At 43.3% G+C, this 12,321-nt stretch overlaps 1 non-coding gene across 1 annotated transcript; it reads left to right on the forward strand.

The window, feature by feature from the left end:
* The first annotated feature begins 11,268 nt into the window (after window positions 1-11,268).
* On the forward strand, window positions 11,269-11,433 carry LOC125999950 (U1 spliceosomal RNA). Its single transcript, XR_007492376.1, has one exon. It is a non-coding gene; the product is annotated as a U1 spliceosomal RNA (small nuclear RNA).
* The last annotated feature ends 888 nt before the right edge of the window (window positions 11,434-12,321 follow it).

Raw genomic sequence — 12,321 nt, forward strand, 5'->3', positions numbered from 1 at the left:
AGCCCTTATGGAAAAGCAAGCTCATCATTACAGGGAGGGGGAGATATTCTGGGTCATGAAGATGAGCGTCTTCCCCCCACCCTGCCCCAACTACATGTCTTTCCCGCCCCCTCTGCCCTTCTGTAGCTCCTGAGATACTATGGGCCCAATGGAAATCTTGAGTCTCATTCTCAATTGAGAGTTGGGCTATCAGTGTGTGCAAGGGGTGGGGCCGGGGTGGGAGTTGGGGGATAAGGGGAGATGGCCAAGAATAACTTTCTTTTTTCATAAGGCTGATCTCATGCAAAAGGATCTAGGGTGTCAGGAAAGATTCCCTTTGCCCTCTTCACTGTGCGCGCGCGCACACACACACACACACACACACACACACACACACAACACACACACACACAGCTATCTACAGTCTTTCTTCTTTGTATCAATACAAGAACCCCTTAAACTGTGAATTAGGCTGAAATAATTTTAGAGGTCTTACCTCTTCCTCACTCCAAAGAGGTCTGCAAACTAAAGAATGATTTTCCAGCCCACATGTCAGAATGGCCCCATCAGTCACCGCCCTGCCCCGCCCACAACACACACACAGCCATCTACAATCTATCATCTATGTATCCCTACAAGAACCCCAAACTGTGAATTAGGCTGAATGACTTTAAAGGTCTTATCTCTTCCCCACTCCAACGAGGTCTGCAAACTAAAAAATGGTTTTCCAGCCCATATGTCAGAATGGCCCCATCAGTCACTGCCCCCCACCACACACACACACACACACACACACACACACACACAGAGCCATCTAAAATCTTTCTTCTTTGTATCAATACAAGAACCCCTTAAACTGTAAATTAGGCTGAATAATTGTAGAGGTCTTACCTCTTCCTCACTCCAAAGAGGTCTGCAAACTAAATAATGGTTTTCCAGCCCACATGTCAGAATAGCCCCATCAGTCATCCCACACACACACACACACACACACACTCACTCACACTCATTGGAATCCTGGCCAAATTTCTGTAGTGGTTGCAATCTATATTTATCCCTTAGCTTCAGGGCAGGGAACAAGCCAGAATTTTGCAGTGTCAGTTTCCCGGACATATGTAACTTCTGAAGCCAATGTGGAATAAAATGAGAGAAAAATAAGTTAGTAATCGGTAAGATTATTGTATTGTATTTTTGTGTTTGGGGTCCATCCCACTGGACCCTGGGTGAAGTTTCGTGATTTTTTTTTTCCTTCACAAATCTGACCCCAACGCCCTCATGACACCCAGGTGGCAGGGAATAGCTTCTATATTGAGATACTGTGCATATTTATAACAAAGCAAAAACAGTCCAAGATTGATATATCGATTTGGAATTCCGAGTCTAGGCTATTCTGAGGAAGACAGTTTGCATTGCAAACAAGGAACTCATTTACAAGAGATCTTTGTTGATATTTGAAAATCTTCCTGAACAGAGTGTACCCTTGCCATTATTTAAAGAGAAACAGATCACTGACAAAAGAGGGAGAGAGAGAGAAGGTCATCACTCTCTTTGGCATTTAATAAAAGTAAAATCTATCCCAGGGAATATGCTGGTTTCAGTAAACATTGAGCTGTCTCTTAAACACCTTCTCCACCTGAGTCTTTTATGTGGTTCTGGATGTGAAGTAGAATACTGGGAAGTCACCAAGTAAAAGCAAAAATAGAAAACCTGGTATTTTTGTCTCCACAGGACATAAAAGCGAGTGTAGTTTTTCTAGCAAGATTTCCAAACTCAAGTATGTAGAAAGTCATTAGTCACAGCAGCCAAGATATAGAAATAACTTAAAGGAGAGTTGAGTATACACAAACACACAAAGGAATATTACATCTCCACAAGAAAGAAGGAAGTGCTGTCATTTGCAGCAACACAGAGGCTGCTTGATGATGCAATGCTAAACACAATGAACCTGCTAGAGAAATACAAATGCTACATGATCTCATTTAAATATGAAATCTAAAAAAGTGAACTCAGAGAAAGAAAATAGAGTGGCAATGATCAGGGGCTAGGAGTCTGGGGCAATAGGGAGATGTTGGTCACAGGGTACAAACTTCTAATTATAGGATAAATAGGTTAAAAGGCTCTAATAAATAACATGGTGATTATAATTAACAATAATTCATTATAATGCACTTGGCAGTTGCTGAGAGTAGGTCTTAAGTGTTCTCCCCATGAGAAAGAAATGGTGGGACTGGAAAGAGAGAACTCAGGTTCAGTTCAGACACCACATATGTATGGTTCCCTGAGCGTTGCCAGGGAGTGAACCTCGAGAATATAGCCAGGAGTATGCCCTGAGCACTTCTGAGTGTAATCCCAAAATCACTACCACCACCATCATACAAAAAAGTACCCTCCCCAATAAAAACCAAAAAAGTGGGAAGAAAGGAGCATTTGGATAATGTGGCCTCAGGTAATAAACATTTCAGTTTGCAGAGTCTTTCAACAGCTAATATAGAGGGTAATCCAGAGCGCTCTATTTACTTAACGTATTTGCGATATATTTTGACTATAATCCAAGCTGCCTTCTGGAATGCCAGCTGTTTGATAGGGTAAAATAACAAAACCCCGAAAGCATCTGAAAGACAGAAATCTTAATGAATTCATATGAAAAGGAGAACCTGTTCCTGGCGATTTTCATAGGGAAAGCATTCTGCTTGAAAAAGCACAGCACCCAGGAGTCAGAAGTGGCCCTCAGGGTTATGAGTATAGCAATGACCACAGACTTGAGAGAGAGGGACAGAAAAACAAGCTTTGTCTTCGACAGCACATTCAAAGGTAAATCATTCTAGTTGCTGGAACTCTATAGTCCATCCTTTGATCCAAATGTTAGCATCTGTTTTTCTTTTTTTGGGGGGGGGTTTCGGGCCACACCCATTTGATGCTCAGGGATTACTCCTAGCTAAGCGCTCAGAAATTGCCCCTGGCTTGGGGGAACCATACAGGATGCCGCAGGATCGAACCTCGGTCCTTCCTTGGCTAGCACTTGCAAAGCAGACACCTTACCTCTAGCGCCACCTCGCCGGCCCCAGCATCTGCTTTTCTTTTTTTTTTTTTTTTTTTTTTTTGTGGTTTTTGGGTCACACCCGGCAGTGCTCAGGGGTTATTCCTGGCTCCAGGCTCAGAAATTGCTCCTGGCAGGCACGGGAGGACCATATATGGGACGCCGGGATTCGAACCGATGACCTCCTGCATGAGAGGCAAACGCCTTACCTCCATGCTATCTCTCCGGCCCCAGCATCTGCTTTTCAATGTCTCTTATTCTAGGTTGATTTTTCAGTAGAATCACATGGTTGTAGACAGGTAACTAATGGAGAAATATCAAAGACTGAGTACTCCTGATACCACTAAAGGAAGGAAGACATGGCAGCCTTCTTCAAATATCTTTACCTCTACCAGGCAATCAATCCTCCAGAGTTGTTGATATTTATTTCTATGGACCATTTTTGTTGGAGCTGAGGAATGAGTAGTCACATTTTTGAAAGTCTTCACTAAGGGTGGAAAAGATAGTACCAGAAGTAAAACAGTTGCCTTGAAATGTAATTGACCCCGTTTTGATCACAAGCACAGAATATGGTTCTCCAGGGGTCAGTCCTGGACAGGGAAGCAGGAACACCCTTGAGAACCTCTGTTTGTGGCCTAACAACCAAGAAAAAAAAAGAATTCGCTTTGTCAGAGACATAGTACAGCAGGCAAATCTGATTCAATACTAGACATCACATTTTGCATGCACTCACTTCCAAGAGTGAGTCTTAAGCACAAGCAGGTGTGTAAACATTTTGAATAACTAAATCAAACAAGAATTCACTGAAAAATAGTTACTTGAGTTGTTTCCAGATTCTGGCTATTGTGAATAGTACTATCATGAACTAAATGAGTGGATAAAAGAAGCTGTGGAACATCTACACAATGGAATACTTCACAGCTGTTAGGAAAAGTAAAGTCATAAAGTTCTATTATACAGAGATGGATATGGAGAGTATTATGATGAAAAAATGTATCAGAGGAAGAGGGGCACACATAGAATGATCGCACTCGTTTGTGGGTTATAAAATAAAAGATAATATAGTAATAATATCCAGAGACAATGAAGATGAGGGTCAGGAGGACCAGTACATGGTAGACAGTTTGTCACAAAGAACAGGGAAAAATAGTTAGGGCAGAGCAGGGACCACTATCACAATAATAGTTGGAAATTATCATTCTAGACAAGAACTGGGTGCTGAAAGGAGATAAAGTGATATGCATGATACCATTTCAGTAACAATATTACAAACCACAGAGTCTAAAAGGGAAAAAAGAAGAGAGAGAAAGACAAAGAGAGGAGCTCTGGAGACAGGCAGGGGATAGGGAAGAAGAGAGTGCATAAGGGAAACTGGTGGCATTGGTGATAAGAAATGTGTACTGGTGAAGGGTGTTATATATTGTATGACTGAAACTCAATTATGAAAACATTTCAACTGTAAAAAAATAAAAACCACAACTGTATTATGAACAACCTGTACACCATAGTATTAAAATAAAGTAATTTTTAAAAATCTAAAAAACATAGAGGCAGAGATAAAGTTTATTAGAGAAATGGAAATTTCAAAGACAAAGCAAGCAGGCCTTTGCTCCCAGAATGAAAGACCCAGTGGTATCCATTGTCTGACTTTACATACTCTTTCTTAGATGTAGGAACCTATCTATATGGCTGAAGCCAACGAGTCTCTTCCAATTGCTCAGATGCTACTTGCTTCCTACTGTATGTTGCTGAGTTGATTGTTAGCATCTATGGGAATAGAAACCTGCTCAGACATCCAGTGAGGGGGTTTGTCTACCTTGTGGGATTGCCAGAGAGATTCTGGCTTGAATCTCCTCATGGAACTCATGGCTCTCTTGCTGACTTCCTGCATCCTGGTTCGGACCTGAGCACAGCGAACCTTCTGAACCTATTTTCTTTTGTAGCTGTCTATCCCCATTTGAACACATTAATGCTGGTGCATGACTCACTCTTGGATGTCCCAACAGAGTGTAACACCAGTGGCACATGCTGGGCAGTCCCATTGCACAGACTATCCCAACAGCAATAGTTGTTGCCAACATTTCCTCTGACACAAATTCGTGAATCCAACCGCCTGTGACCTATACAAATTGCCATGCTTCAATGGGTTAATTGCCTCAGAATGAGTTTTGGCTTGCCAATCATCATCGATTTCCTCAGTTGTGTGAATATGGGGGGTATGTGTGGGAAGAGAATGTCAAAGGCCATCCAAGAGCACATGTGTTCTCTCCCTCCCTAGGCACTGGCAGAATGCTCAGGAAGTCCCCAGGAAGTCCTGGGCACTAGAACTTGAGTTGCTTGTCCCAGGCGCTAACGAGTACTTTCTCGGAGTCCAACCCTCTCCACATGAGTCACTAGAAGACTCCAAAGCCAGGGGTGGGGGAGGAAGCTCTAGGCAAACCTAGCAGTGAATGCTGCCCCGCCTAGTGTGTCATTTTGGAAGGACACAGGGGAAGGGGGAACTCATTTGGAACTGCAAAGATCAGGGAAGGCTTCCCGGAATAGGCGGGGCTTGGGCTGGCCTTGGAAAGGCAGTCAGTCTTTCAAGCTGAAACAGGCAACTGCCCGACTTCGATGATGCCAGGATGGTCCCCAGTGCCCAAAGTTTCCCCTTCGGAATAGCCAGTCCCTGAGTCATGGCCAGCAGGCGTGACCGCAGGATCCCTGGCAGAGAGAGTTTCTTTGACCTGAATGGTCCAGATAATGGCCCCAGATCCCTCCTCCACTGGGTTCCAGGAAGAACCCTGAGCACATCACATTCCTTAGCAGAGTTTCCATCTGTCGAGGACAGTTGTACAGTGAGTAAGGCTTTCATTTCCAGGGATTGAAGGCCAGGGGGTAGCGACAATATAAGCCTAGACCTACCCAAGTTGGGAGGGTTGGGGAGAAAGACTTAGGGAATTGTGAGGTCCTAGTGGAAATTCCAGCCTATTTCCAGTGGCTAAAAGGTACTAATGAGTCTCGGGCAGGCAAGGGAGGTTGGTTCAAACAAACAACTAATTGGAATTAAGAGAAGTGTGCAGAAGCCCCTAATGAATGGATATGCTAATTGGTCTTCTTTGCTACCCTCTTGGGCTTTGGCTGTGACACAGATGAGCCTATTAGATGCCTGCTCTGTAATAGCTGCTGAACGCTGGGGCCCTTTATTGCCATGGTAACATTGATGTCTAGAGTCTAGCTGAGCCCCGGATCTCTTAATTTACTACTCAGGCCGCTACAATTCTTTGGGTTTTATTATTCTTCGTGCCCCGGGTGCCAGAGTGGCAGTGAATCATGCTTATTCATCCTCTGCACCGCCCACGGTGTCTTTGAATAAGTCAGGGTGTCTCTTACTGTGTGTGAGGAGCAGATTATTAAGTTAGAGCTATTTCTTCCTGAGCTAGACGAGTGCCTCAGAAATCCAATGTACCTCTCCAACTGCTTGCTTTCTTGCTGCATCCCATGGCCTTTGGCCAGCAGAGTGAGGGTGCTGCAGAGGGTCCCCCAAGAACACAACTTCCCCCTCCCATTGTGCACTCCAAGAGAACCTGACAGATATAGGATAGGCAATTCCCATAACAGGAAGAGCTTTAGGGACCAGCAGACCAAAAAAGTGAACTGTGGGAGGAAAGAGTCATAGAGAGGGTCCTAGATGAGAGTACTAGAAGTTTCTATCTACTAAAATTTGGGGTTGAGCCTCAGCAGCAAAGGCGAGTCACTGAGTGATTCCAGTGGTCAAACACATTTTTTAAAAAGCCCTCAAATGTTAGAAAGTTTCAGAAGGCTGCATTACACCTTCTATTATTAAAAAAAAGGTTCCAGAAGGCTGCATTTCACATTATTTTATAAAAATAAAAATTATATATTATAAATTAGATATTATCACTGTTTTTGCCTTCGGGTCACACCTGATGGTGCTGGAGGTTGCTCCAGGACTGGGGGCTGTTGACTAAGTGGTGTTTGAGATGGATTCTAGGATTCACATCTGCCGAATATGCACTACAGAAGACTTGCTTTTTCTTGCTTTCTTTTCCTGCTTTCACTTCTTTCTCCTTTGTTTTTAAAAGCTAAGTCAGGGAGCAGCTGCCTCTGGAGGTCAGTGGAGCTGCCCAAGTTTTGGCCTCTGGGTACAGAGATGTTTTGCACATGCACTGTCCTGGGTGCTGGCTGGGGGTAGGAGGGCAGGAGCAGGGTGGTGGGCTTGGTGAGCTCATTTTTTAGGAAGTTTCCAAGTTGAAAATCTTCTGTGTCTCTGGGTGATGCTGTTGAATTTTTCAGGAGATATGCGAAGCTTGGATGATACTTTATATGCCCACATACTTGCTTCCCTACCACAGATACTAAAATTGGGATCAGACACTAGTTGCAAGTGCCTGTGTCTCTCCAGACATAGCCAAAGCTTCTCAACAGGTGCAAATTTTCTTGACATCACCATTGCTAAGAAATAGTCACCCTAAAATGAAAAATAAAGTGTGCAATCCTCCCAATTACACATGCTTTTTGCTAGCAAGAGAGGATTACTTTGGGGGTAATGGTGGACACACCAGACAATGCTCAGGGCTTATTCCTGAATCTGGGATAAATCCTGGAGCACTTTGGGAACCATATTTGTTGCTGGCCATGGAACCCAGGTCAGATTCATGCAATAAAGCACCTTTCCAGCTGTCATATCTCCCAGGTTTGCTTTAGTTAGGGCTGATTCCCCCTATCACTACCCCCCAATTCCACTGCAGTGTTTGATAGGTTAGTCCATGGAAGAATTGGACAACATGGGAGAAACTCAAGATCCACAAACTTCGAGCACCTTTAGATGGCGTTTTCCTGTTTATTGCAAATGGAAAGAACATATGTGGGGGTGTTTGCGATAATTTTCTTGCACTAGGTAAAATCTATGAAGGAGTGTTTTTGCTTCCTCCAGAGACAAGCTGGATGGAGGGTTGGAAACCTTGAGACAGTCCATCAAGTGTGCCAAGCACAGAAGGAACTGTGTGGCAACAAAAGTATTTTTCAGCAAACCCGGAGAACCTGCTTATTATCAAGCAACAGCGTTTCCCTACACTAAGGAGAGTGATATGAATCTATACTGAACCCACTCTAGATTCAGCAAGCACCAGGCAGAAATCACAGTGGCTCTCAGCTGCCTCTTAAATCAAAATCAAATTCATAAGCAAGAGCTTAAGGTCTCTCCATCAACAGCCCTGCTCAGTTATTCAGTTACTGTAAGACCACATGAATGCCAATTGATTTCTCGGTTGCACCGTATTGCCATCTTAAAAGAAAATCAGTTCAGCCTCCCTACTTCCTCTGTCTGAGAGATACAGTGGGCTTGGAACTTTCCAGAAGAAACTAAGAGGCAATTCTGATGTCTATTGCAATTATCACTCATTAAGGCATTAACAGCACATTTTGAAGAACATACACTCTATTATCAGGAACCAATTTGTTACCAGTTCCCATTCTTTTTTTTCTTTGGGGGTTTCTCCTGGCTTGGCCATCATGCAGGAATCCTGCATCCAGAGTATGTGCTCCAGCCCTTTGACCCAGGTCCCCAGCTCTATACCCCACTTTTTCATTTCTCTTTAGTTTCATTTTTAACTTTTATTTATGTTTGAGTCACATCTGGTGGTGCTCAGGGCTTACTCGTGGCTCAGAGCTCAAGGAACACTTCTCCTGCTTTGAAGAACCACGTGGGGTTCCAAGGTTCAAACCTGCATTAGCCATGTGCAAGGCAAGTGACTTACCTGCAGTACTATCTCTCGGCACCCCCTTTAAAATTATGATAGTCAAGGTAAAGTTTTTACAAGAGTGCTGACATTTATGATCTTGGTATATACAGTTACCTCACATGCCCAAGACACCCCCATCCTTACCTCCGTATCATCTCCAATCCACCAGCTCTACCTGCACCCCAAGGATCTATTCTCTGTTTATATTCCAGAACACAAGGTTTCCTATCAATTTATAGGATATATTTCCTTGTTTTGTTTTCCTACACACCACAGATGAGTGAAATTGTGCTTGTCCTTCTCTGTCTAGAGTATTTCAGTCAGCTCGATACCCTTCAGTTCCATTCCAGTTGCAGCAAACCAGTTCCCACACTTTGCAGCCTTGCAACCTCGGGGGGTGTTACTTCACCTTCATTTTCCCATCTGTTAAATCATGGGATTCATATAATCAGAATCAAATAGTGTCGTATGTACAAAGTGCTTGGCTCAGTTCACAAAATAAAAGATATGATGAAGGGGGTGTGCATGATTGTTCTATATTTTATGTCTATTGTTCATAAACTCCCAAACCACGTGATTTCTCAGCACTCTTCTTTTTTTTTTTTTCTTAGCACTCTTCTTGATCAAGATACCAATGGCATGTTATTTCAGGAACATTGAGGAGAAAGTTTATGTTTGGAATTGGAATAAATTATACTTGGATTTATCCCCACCACCCACCCCAATTAGGAATTCTGCCCATAAGCACACTCAGGTCTAGGTTTCTGTCCTCAAACATACCTAGTCCTTTTGTACAAGCTCTATCTTACAAGGCCATTGAATTGAGTGATTCAGAGAGTGAGGCAAGTTAGGGAGGAGGCAATGCCTCACCAGACCTACTGATCTCAATCTTGTTGGGAATTCTAGCCTAGGTAAGGAGTGGCTATTTGGAGGCAAAGAGGTGAAAAGTGAAGTCAGATTTGGTAAATCTAGAATGAGTTCATATTTGGTGGGGTAGAGAAGACATTTGAAGTCTCTTACTCATGTCATGCCATATTTAAAAACAGACCTGTTAAGAATCAACATAAGAGCTGTAAAATACACATAATCAGGGTTACTTCTCATATCAATTTTAAATAATTAAGTGCATCTTTATAATGAAGACTCCTACAAGACTCCCCCGTCCATAGATGTAGACATTTGGGAGCATAAGGGGTTAAGGTACCTGCTTGAATGTGGCCAGACCCAGTTGGATCCCTGGCACTGCATAAGGTTTCCAGAATATTGATAAGTGACTGGTGAACACAAAGATGGGAGTAGCCTCTGAGGCCTCCCAGATTTGGCTCAGACCCGCAAAGAAAAAATAACTTGTCCATGGTGTGTGGCTTTTTCCCAAATGTGGAAGACAGGTTCACTCTCTCTGCAATAGAATGTAAACGGAATGATTTTGGTTGGACTCCAGAAGGGGAACGGTTACCATGTCAAACTTTATAGATTCTGAATCTAAGAAGGTAAAAGCAAAATCATGTGCCAATAAGCTCTGAGATCCCCAGGGACTAGCTCTTTGCAGTCTAGCCTTTACCAAGTACCTCTTCCACACTGCCTAGGTAGAAGCATGGCATGGCTTGACATGAATGTGGCTCCTATCATCTAGGAAAGATGGTTTAAAAGACTCTCAAAAGGAAATGGAATGCCTGTCTTGAATATAGGCAAGGGGTGGGGGAAGAGGGAAATGGTGGTGCTGAGAATGTTGCTCTGGTGAAGGGGGAGTGTTCTTTTTTATAACTAAAACCCAACTACAAGCATGCCTGTAATCATGGCGCTTAAATAAAAATATTTATTAAAAAAAACTCTCAAGAGGAAAAGTCCTCATCCTAGAGACAGACAACACAGAAAGTATGATACTGTCCTTGCAAGTCCCTGGTTTCATCCCCAGCAACTGCATACAGTCCTTCAAGCACTGCCAGGAATGATCCTTGAGTACAGAGCCAGGAGTAAGCCCTGAGCACTGTTAATGTGTACCCTTTCCAATTCAATAGAGACAAGCAAAAACAAGGAGTTATCTGAATATTTCTTCTTTACCTCCTTGAAATACTATTCTCTGAATTCACCATGGGTCCAGAGAAGTGAAGGATAGGCTGGAGTGATAGAGCCATTCGTAGGGTGCTTTCCTTGCCTATGGCTGAACTATGTTTGATCCTCATCTTCCCATATGGTCCTCTGAGCCCACCACGAGTAATTTCTGAGTGCAGAGCCAGGAGTAAACCCTAAACACTGTCAGGTATAGAGAAAATAGGATGGGCCCGGAGAGATAGCACAGCGGTGTTTGCCTTGCAAGCAGTCGATCCAGAACCAAAGGTGGTTGGTTCGAATCCCAGTATCCCATATGGTCCCCCGTGCCTGCCAGGAGCTATTTCTGAGCAGACAGGCAGGAGTAACCCCTGAGCACCGCCGGGGGTGGCCCAAAAACCAAAAAGAAAAAAGAAAAAGAAAAAGAAAAAAATAGGACAACACAAAAATATAAATATCATACTTACCTGGCAGGAAAGATACCATGATCACAAAGGTGGTTTTCCCAGGATGAGGCTTATCCATTGCACTCCGGATGTGCTGACCCCTGCAATTTCCCCAAATGTGCAAAACTTGACTGCATAATTTGTGGTAGTGGAAAAAATATATAAATGTCACTTTACTAAGGACTAAAACACAATATGATCAATAATTATCCCCTATTAAACCCCCTTCTTACCAGGTGAAATATATCACATATAAATCCAAAATAAGACTGGCCTATATTTGGGTCAGAGAGATAGTACAGCTGGTAAGTCATGAGTCTGCATGAGGCTCACCCTGGTTCAATCCCCAGCAATCCCCAGCATCCCATATGGTTCCCAAGTCCACGAGAAGTGATACCTGAGCACAAATCCAGGAATTATCCCCTGAATTTTGTAGGATGTGGCCCAAAACAACAATAATAACAAAAATCAGATACGGAGAGGAATTCTAACCCCATGTCTGCTAGAAATGCACAGTAATGCTGAACCAGTTAGTCACTTAAATTTTATACACCCCAGTTTCCTCAAAGGACTGTGAGGCTAGCACACTTGAGTGAGTGTGCTATAGCAATGACCAGGCTTTCCAGAATGATATCTGCTAGGGACAGAAAAGGGTGGTAGCCCACCCCTCCACCACCTCCTGCTTCTCAGCTCCTCAACACTTTGGCAGGCAGCTGTTGCTTCAGTGGGGGAAAAGGATGATTGCCTAATACCCCAACGTTGTGGAATATAAAAAGAACTTGTAGATAAAGGAAACAAAAGACCTATAGAACAAAAGGGATGCTTTGGAATCAAGATTAGCAATCTCCACCAAAACCATTGTATACAATTTAATTGAGGTTTAGAAATATATGGAAAGAAAGAAATGGAGAGAGAAAGTCCAGGGGTGAAGGCAATTAATTGCCTTGCTTGTGGCCAGCTCTGGTTTGCACTACATGATCTCCCAAGCATTGCTAGGTGTAGCCCTGGAGGCTCCTGAATATAGATGACCTGGGGTCATCCTCAGCACATGTGCTCTGAGCAGCCT

Source organism: Suncus etruscus, chromosome X (genome assembly GCF_024139225.1).
Source record: "Suncus etruscus isolate mSunEtr1 chromosome X, mSunEtr1.pri.cur, whole genome shotgun sequence".
NCBI lineage: Eukaryota > Metazoa > Chordata > Mammalia > Eulipotyphla > Soricidae > Suncus > Suncus etruscus.